Here is an 8,636-nt window from a genome sequence, read left to right on the forward strand (position 1 = left end):
ATAACTTACTTTATTAAATTTAACTTTATTCAACGATTTCTTCTCTTCTGTGTCAGTTTTAGATGCATGTTTATGAGCTGTGTAATTAATGATAGAATTTTCATTTGCATGCCGTGTGGTACTCTCGATAATGACTTAGGATGGTTATGCGGAAGAGAAAAATTGCTGAATGAAGTAAATTTGTTTTCTTTGCGCACAAAAAGTATTATCGTAGCTTTGTAAAATTACAGTTTAACCACTAACTATGATTAATTAATGAGAGAATTTTCATTTGAATCACTCTCAGAATCTGTTTGCGTATTTGTGTAACTTAAATAACATTTTCCATTACAAGTGCCTCCAACCAAACCTTATTCACTCTCATTCTCTCTGTAAATTAATAAATGGTAATGGAAAAAATATAGAAAAGAAGTGAAATGATGATAATTAGTTCCAACACACATAAAGTACATACTCTGCTGATCATTCCATCCAAAGTATGTCCAATTGCCTAGTGGTGTAAAGAAAGGTACACAGCAGAAGATAGACGTAATGGTAAAACTTTATAATAAGGTTCCATTTGATAACATTGATTAACTAGATTTGTGAACACAAACTAACAATGAAGTACAATTCTAAAGCGTGTATTAATTTTAATTGTTATTTCATCATTTTCTAATACAGTATTAAAACCACAATTTGTATATGTTAATATTTAATGGACCTAACAAAAATAAACAGCTGTACTAACAAATGGTAAGAAAGATTCAAAAATATTTTAACACTGACAATGAGCAATACACTTTGCTAGTCAATGCATTAACATTAACTAATATGGTCTTACTGTAAGTGTTACTGACACAATATATAATTGCATTACCCAAAGAGAGTGCTTAAAGAGTTTGCATGCATAGTTTTTTTTTAACAAAATGCTATCAAATATTTTAGTAAATTACTTTATGGTTGGGTAGGTCAGCCACGAATGCATATTCAGCAATTATTTACTCTGATTTATGTCATTCTAACATTTTTCCAAGTAAATGTTACACAGAATGTTAGAGTCACAGTATTCACTTCCACTCCATTTTTTATTCCATACAATTAAAGTAAATATTGACTATCATAGTGTCATTCTGCCTAACATCATATTTTATGTTGCAAGTAAAAACATAGGTTTAAGTTAAAGATAAATGATGACAGATTCTTCATTTGTTGAGTTTTCTTTCCTTATAAGCAAAAGTGAACCTTGGCACTTGCAATATTAATAAAACAAATGGAACATAAAAGTCTGCATGCCTATTCATCAGGGCTAAATGTATTACAACAGCTATAAACTACTGCCATCTTCTGGCTTAGAAGGGACTCATCATGTAATTTCATTTTTCCCCACAGTAAAGGCTGAAAAGAGAATACTTACAGCACTGGGAGGGCACTGGAGGTAGCTGTCTTCTCTGTGCTTCATCTTGCAGTGAATACTTGCAAAAAAACAGATGGGAAATTAACAAAAAGGTCAAAGGTCATCAGCTAACATCAGCTTTCATACCTGTGTGTTTTTTATAAATGAGGTGAAACAAAAAGTCTAAGATAGAGGCTTACTTAAACATATTTATTCACTTTATTTATTACACTGGCTAAAAGAACGATAAACCATGTCTGCTAGGAATCAATTGTAACTAATAAGATGTGAAGTTCATGTGCTATAATCTTCCTCTTTATTGGTTATATAGCACATCTTAGAGGTCTTTTGGCAGTATAACTGTAAAAATTCCTTGTAATAACTCAATGCTTACAGCAGGAGGCAGTAGAAGATCATTCTTTTAACTAAAGGGCAGAATTCTTTTTGGTGTACCAATGCAATATTGATGAGAGCAAAGGACCAAACATAATACCTTATACAATTCAACATAACCAAAATCACTATGTTTGAAAATACAAATCTGAAATATGAAGTATTTTTTTATTATTATTGTCTAAAATTAGTTCTAAGATTTTTAGTTTTTTTCAGGCAAAAGCTGACGATAAACCTAAAAACAATACATAATTACATTTGTTGGATGTGAAAAAAATCATGTTATATATATATATATATATATATATATATATATGTGTGTGTGTGTGTGTGTGTGTGTGTGTGTGTGACCCTGGACCACAAAACCAGTCTTAAGTCGCTGGGGTATATTTGTAGCAATAGCCAACAATACATTGTATGGGTCAAAATTATTGATTTTTCTTTTATGTCAAAAATCATTAGGAAATTAAGTAAAGATCATGTTACATTAAGATTTTTTGTAAAATTCCTACTGTAAACCTATCAAAATGTAATTTTTGATTAGTAATATGCATTGTTAAGAACTTAATTTGGACAACTTTAAAGGTGATTTTCTCAGTATTTTGATTTTTTTGCACCCTTAGATTCCAGATTTTCAAATAGATGTATCTCGGCCAAATATTGTCCTATCCTAACAAACCATACATCAATAGAAAGCTTATTTATTGAGCTTTCATATGATGTATATATCTCAGTTTTGTCAAATTTAACCTTATGACTGGTTTTGTGGTCCAGGGTCACATATATTAACTACATGATTTTTTTTCACATCCAACAAATGTAATTATGTATTGTTTTTAGGTTTATCGTCAGCTTATATATACATATATAAATGTATATATATATAAAATTTTCATCAGAACCCCTTCCAAAATGCATCAATATTACTTTTAAAAAAAATGCATGGTGGTAACTCTTACATATATGCACATCTCTACTAAATCTAAACACACTCAGTCTGTACCTCATCATGTATCCTCGAAGAGTTGATGCGCTCCAGCTTTTTAGTCCAGTACTGGGCCTCGTCGTCGGGGATATCTGCACAAGCAAACAGATAAAACAGAAATAAGGGGAAAAGAAAGTCTGATATCTCCAGCTTCCACTGTTTCAATGCATCTCTTGCTCCTCCCTTCCTCCCACATGGCACTCAATTCTGTATTCACAGTATTAAATATGACATGAGACACAGAGGTCACTGCAGAAACATCACAAATACATCAGCACCTTTTGCTTCCTCTCTTTTTACTTTAGATTTTCCCCATTTATGTCTCCTTAATACTCCCAATTCATTTAGATTTTTTATATCATACAGCCCAAAAAAGTACTTGGACATTTAAGTCACTTGAAAATGTATGATTTTTTTTTTTCTTTTGGTGGCCACTGTATATACGTCAGTTAAATTAACTACTTAGGACCTCTAAGAGGTCTGAGAAAATCTAAAAATAAAATAAAATAAAAAAGGAATATATATATATTATATTATAAAAAAGGAATATTATATCCTGGACCACAAAACCAGTCTTAAGTAGCACGGGTATATTTGTAGCAATAGCCAAAAATACATTGTACGGGTCAAACTATTTTTCTTTTATGCCAAAATTTAGGATATTAAGTAAAGATCATGTTTCATGAAGATATTTTGTAAATTTCCTACCGTAAATACATCAAAACTTAATTTTTGAATACTAATTGAATATTTAATTTTTTACTAATATGCATTGCTAAGAACGTAATTTGGACAAATTTAAAGGCAATTTCCTCAATCCCTTAGATTATTATTTATTTATTTATTTTATTTTATTTTTTGCATCTTCAGATTCCAGATTTTTAAATAGTTGTGTCTTGGCCAAATACAGCTTTAGAAAGCTTATTTATTATTTATTGAAAAAATTGCCCCTTAACTGTTTTAGTATAGTATAGTATAGTATATAGTATATTACATTATATTATGTAAACTACCAAAAGGGAGCTCAAAGCGTGTGTCCAGCAGCACTTGGTGAGGAGTGGGGTTTTTAGTGCCATATATCTCATCTTCCTTCATCAGAACCTCAGAATCCAGTGAAGTCCATTCTCCAGGCCCCTCCTAAAGAAAGAGAGAGACTTGTAAAATGCCATGCTAACTCTATCTCAAAAATATAGTGTAGAGAGAGATACAACAGCATGAAGGTAATGCAGCAAAAAAAAAACACACACAAATGGTTTAGAGGGGGAGCATTTGGAGGTTTCCAGTCAGAAGGCATGTCTTTTCACCAGGTGGACTTTAACTGTATTCGTTTAATAGAGTATGTGCATTTTCCGCAAGTCCATTATCCATAAAAAAAATCTATCCCTTGTTGTCCTCTCACATCAAAATTCACCAACATAGTTGTTTAGAACTGTTTTGAACTTTTTTTGTTTGTAAACGGTGTTTGATCTGTCCATTTTTCTCTCCCTGATACGACTTTTTTTCAATGACGAAAGCAATATTATGGATAGGGCTTTCATATTTTAGCTTAAGGCAATAGATTTAAGGTTAAAAACACCTTAATGCAATATTTGTTTTTTTTACAAACACAAGGTTTTTGCTTCACAAGATGTTAAGTGATGGACTGGAGTTGTGTAGTGATGTTTTTATCAGATGTTTGAACTCTCATTCTGACGGCACCCATTCACTACGTTGGATCCATTGACCAGTAATGTAATGCTAAATTTCTCCAATTCTGCTTCGATTAGGAAACAAACTAATCTACATCTTGGATGGCCTGGGGGGTGAGTAAATTTTCAGCACATTTTAATTTTGTGGCGAACTATTCCTTTAATTGACTGCCTTCGACAGGCATCCTGGGTTTATTCCATAACTGTCCAGTTGGAAGGAATTCAGACAACCTTTTCATCATTCTCACCATTTGCACTGCATTCCACACCCACCTCAGCTCCGGGCATGACTCAGATGGTCTTAACGTCTTGTGTGAAACAAGGTGGGAGTGGCACTTTCATGCCTCACCAGATAGACAGCTGAGATGTGTGACTGTTGAGGGCGTATTCTCTTCATTCCGATTGGCTGGTGGCGCCCACTTACCTCATCTGATTGGCAGATGGTGTTAAGTGGGATCCATGCTGTTCCTATCAAGGTGTCCCAGATGAGTCCTTTATTCCACACCTCCACAACCAGACCCAGGTCCAGACGATTAATCTCACTTGGGCCACAGATAGAGATACAGAAATAGAGATCAGTCCATCAACAAACACGATGAAGAAATGCACCAATTCTGACATCTCCAAATTCACCCACACCTCTCTGTGAGTTCAAGACACTTCATCAGTGTCCTGTAGGGAGAGTCTAAAAATAGTTTTACCAGAGAAAATGTGCTGGGCATAAATATTTTGTATAGATCATAAAAATAGAATTTTAAATTATTAATGGTAAATAATTATTAAACTACACAAGCAGAAATTTTCCTTGCAGAAATCCAAGAAACCAGACTAATTCTTCACAATCATATTCAATATAAAGACACAGTAATTATATTAAGAGGCGGGAGAAGAGGAGGGGGAATTAATTATAGGTCTCTCCGAACACTACGATCAGAACATTGAGGCTGTCAGGAGTCCTGCTACCTCTAAATATTTTAATTTCTCCGTACAATAATTGTCTCTCCCTCGCTTTCTTAGTGATTCGTAGTGCTTTCTAAAGCACTTGAAGCTGGCAGCAAACCATTAGTGCAACCATTCCATTCCATTCTTGCTTTAGCAAACACTGTATTATCCAAAGAAATACAGCAGTTAAGTATCTTGCAAGTGGTAGTGAATCTTGCCATTTAAAGACTTGAACTTAAGTCATCAGGGTTTGGTTAGTTAACATAGCCCAGTTAGCCCCTACTAGTGGATGTCAGTAAAAAACGATTACATTATTAAAGGTAGTTACGAAAGTATATGATCTAACACTCCTATAGACATCACAGACAAATCAGTAAGGCAAAAAAAATGGACTGAAAAGACCTCGGGCTATTTATTTTACCACCAACCAAAAAACAAAAATACTCTATGTGTTCACAAGATAGTGTGTATAATAAATGACAGCTGTCCTTGGAAACATTGTTTTCACTGGTGTAAACAGACGGAATGTGACAGAGACAAATAGCATGTCACATCCCATGTCTATATCTCTGAAATTGAATTCAAAGAGTCCAAAAATACACCTGTGTCCAAAACCTATGGAAGCCACTGAATAATATAACAAAGAAAAAAAGAGTAATTGCGACTCTTTCTCAAAAGAGAGAAATTCTTTTAATCGCAATTGTGAGTTTACATCTCACAATTTGTACTTTTTTTCTCAGAATTGCGTGATTCAAACTCGCAATTCAGACTTTTTTTCTCAGAACTGAGAGATATATAAACTTGAAATTGTGAGTTACAAAGTCAGAATTGTGAGACATGAACTCGCAATTTCAAAAAATAAAGAATTTCTCAGAACTGCGAATTACAAACCCAAAATTCTGACATTTTTTCCTCATAATTGCGAGTTTATATCTCACAATTGTGACTTTTGTTCTCACGCAATTGGGATTTATTAAGTCAGAATCGTAATGTACATTCTGAAAACATTTCTCCCCTCAAAATGGACTTTATAACTCATATAAAGTCTATACAGTAACTTATAACAACAAATGCAAGTTTATATCTCACAATTCTGAGAAAAAAGTCAGAACTCGCATTTGCAAGAAAAAAAAGTTTTTATTTTCTGACTTTATTGCTCAGAAGTTTATATTTCACAATTCTAAATGTATAACACACAAACGCGAGTTAATAAGTCAAAATTGTGAGATATAAACTCATAATTCTGAAAACAGTCTTTTTCCCCTGAGAATTGGACTTCATAACTGCAATTGCGAGTTTATATCTCACAATTCTGAGAAAAAAAGTCAGAATTGCGAGTTTGTATCACACAATTCTGAGAAAAAAGTCAGAATTGTGGGATAAAAATAACCTTAAAATAATGTTTTTTTGTTTTTTTATTCAGTAGTGGAACAGGCTTCCATAAAAACAGAAATGTGGATCTAGGAAGTCATTAACACCTGTCCAAATAAACATTTTCAATATTGATAAGAAGAAATGTTTCTTGACTTTGAATCAGCATATTAGAATGATTTCTGAAAGATCATGTGACACTGAAAACTGGAGTACAGGCTGCTGAAAAATCAGCTTTGTCATCTTAGGAAAAATTTTAATTTGACATTTTTTTAATACTTTATTAAAATTTAAATCATATTAAAATACTGTAGTTTTTTTCATTTATAATATTATTTCATAATATTTCTATTTTTACTGTATGCGCATTGGTGAGCATAAGACGCTTTTTTAAAAACATAAAAAAATCTTACAGACCCCAAACTTCTGAATAGTAGTGTACCTTCATACAAAATGACTGAATTACTATAATGACTATTCCTTTCTACAATTCAAATAGCAATTCAAAAGAGCACCCACAGATGGTTTCATCGTCTATCGCTCTCTTTCTCATTTTATGTCTATCGCTATCAATTTGTCTCTTTACTAGTCTGATCCCTGGCATGTGAGGTCAGCACGTGTCACAGTTTAACCTCTTAAACAGCAGATCAAAGCTCAACACTCATCCTCTCTATCCCCAAGACACCCTCTCTCACACACAAACCTGACAATGTACACTTACTCTACTATCACACAAACATGGGAGTACAAACACACTTTCTCACTCACTTAGCAAATTAAATATGAACAAACATGATACTGCTACATGGCTCTCTCTTTCATATAGGGAGTGCATTAATGTTCAATAATTCAACAATCTGTGTTTAACCAGTGTCTATTTGAAGTTGATGTAAATGACAGATGTAATGAAAAATGCATCCATTATACTGTTGTCCATCATTATCTAAAATACAATCCAGATGTTATTAATCCTAATCCTCACATTATATAATCAGATGGTATTGTACCAAAACCACAAGACCAGGATTTGCCCTGACAGTGACGCAAACACTTTTCATTCACATAATGTTCATGTTTCTATGTATGACCACTGTAAGAATTTGTAGTTTAATCCAACAATTTTCATTTTGGTGTTTAATCGTATTTTGACCTTAAACATACGTCACTAGTAAATATTTGTATATATTTTTACATTAATTTATTAGCAATTCTTCTATACGAAGTGAATCAAGCATCATAGATAAAATACTAACATTTCAGCTGTGATCTGTATATAATAGCTGTCACACCAAAGCCTCTATTTTGGGCACGTAAGCCTCTTAAGAGAGGGCAGATTTTAGTCCATATCGACTGATTTATTGTACTGTTATGACCTCAGGTCAAACAACACCTCAAATCAAAAACAAACTGGAAAACATTTTCTTTTCTGTACAGCAATTCAATCAAAAAGTGGCACTGCTCTTTGTTGAAATAAAATAAATAAATATATAAAATCAAATATAAAAATGTTTGAAAGCAGAATTGGAAAACATGTATTTTAGGGCAGGCTCTATATTGGCAAACGTATGTGACTATGAATTTGCATGTAAGTATTCAACCAGCATAAACACTTGTGACCTAATCTATTATTGAAGACGCCCCTGTCCCTGGACAGATGATAAATTAATTTTGCCAGTCATATCTGGGAAGCATATTTAAACCGGCCATCTACTCATGGCTGAACACTACAGTCTAGCCACAAACACAGAAATGACAGCTTGGGATATTGCTGTCACGGATTGGCCAGGTTCTACTCCCTCACTCACTCAACGATCACAGTCACCTGATTACTAATCATACGCACCTGAATCCAATCACCAGCACCACATATAAGCACACCACA

This window comes from Garra rufa, chromosome 5 (assembly GCF_049309525.1).
Source record: "Garra rufa chromosome 5, GarRuf1.0, whole genome shotgun sequence".
NCBI lineage: Eukaryota > Metazoa > Chordata > Actinopteri > Cypriniformes > Cyprinidae > Garra > Garra rufa.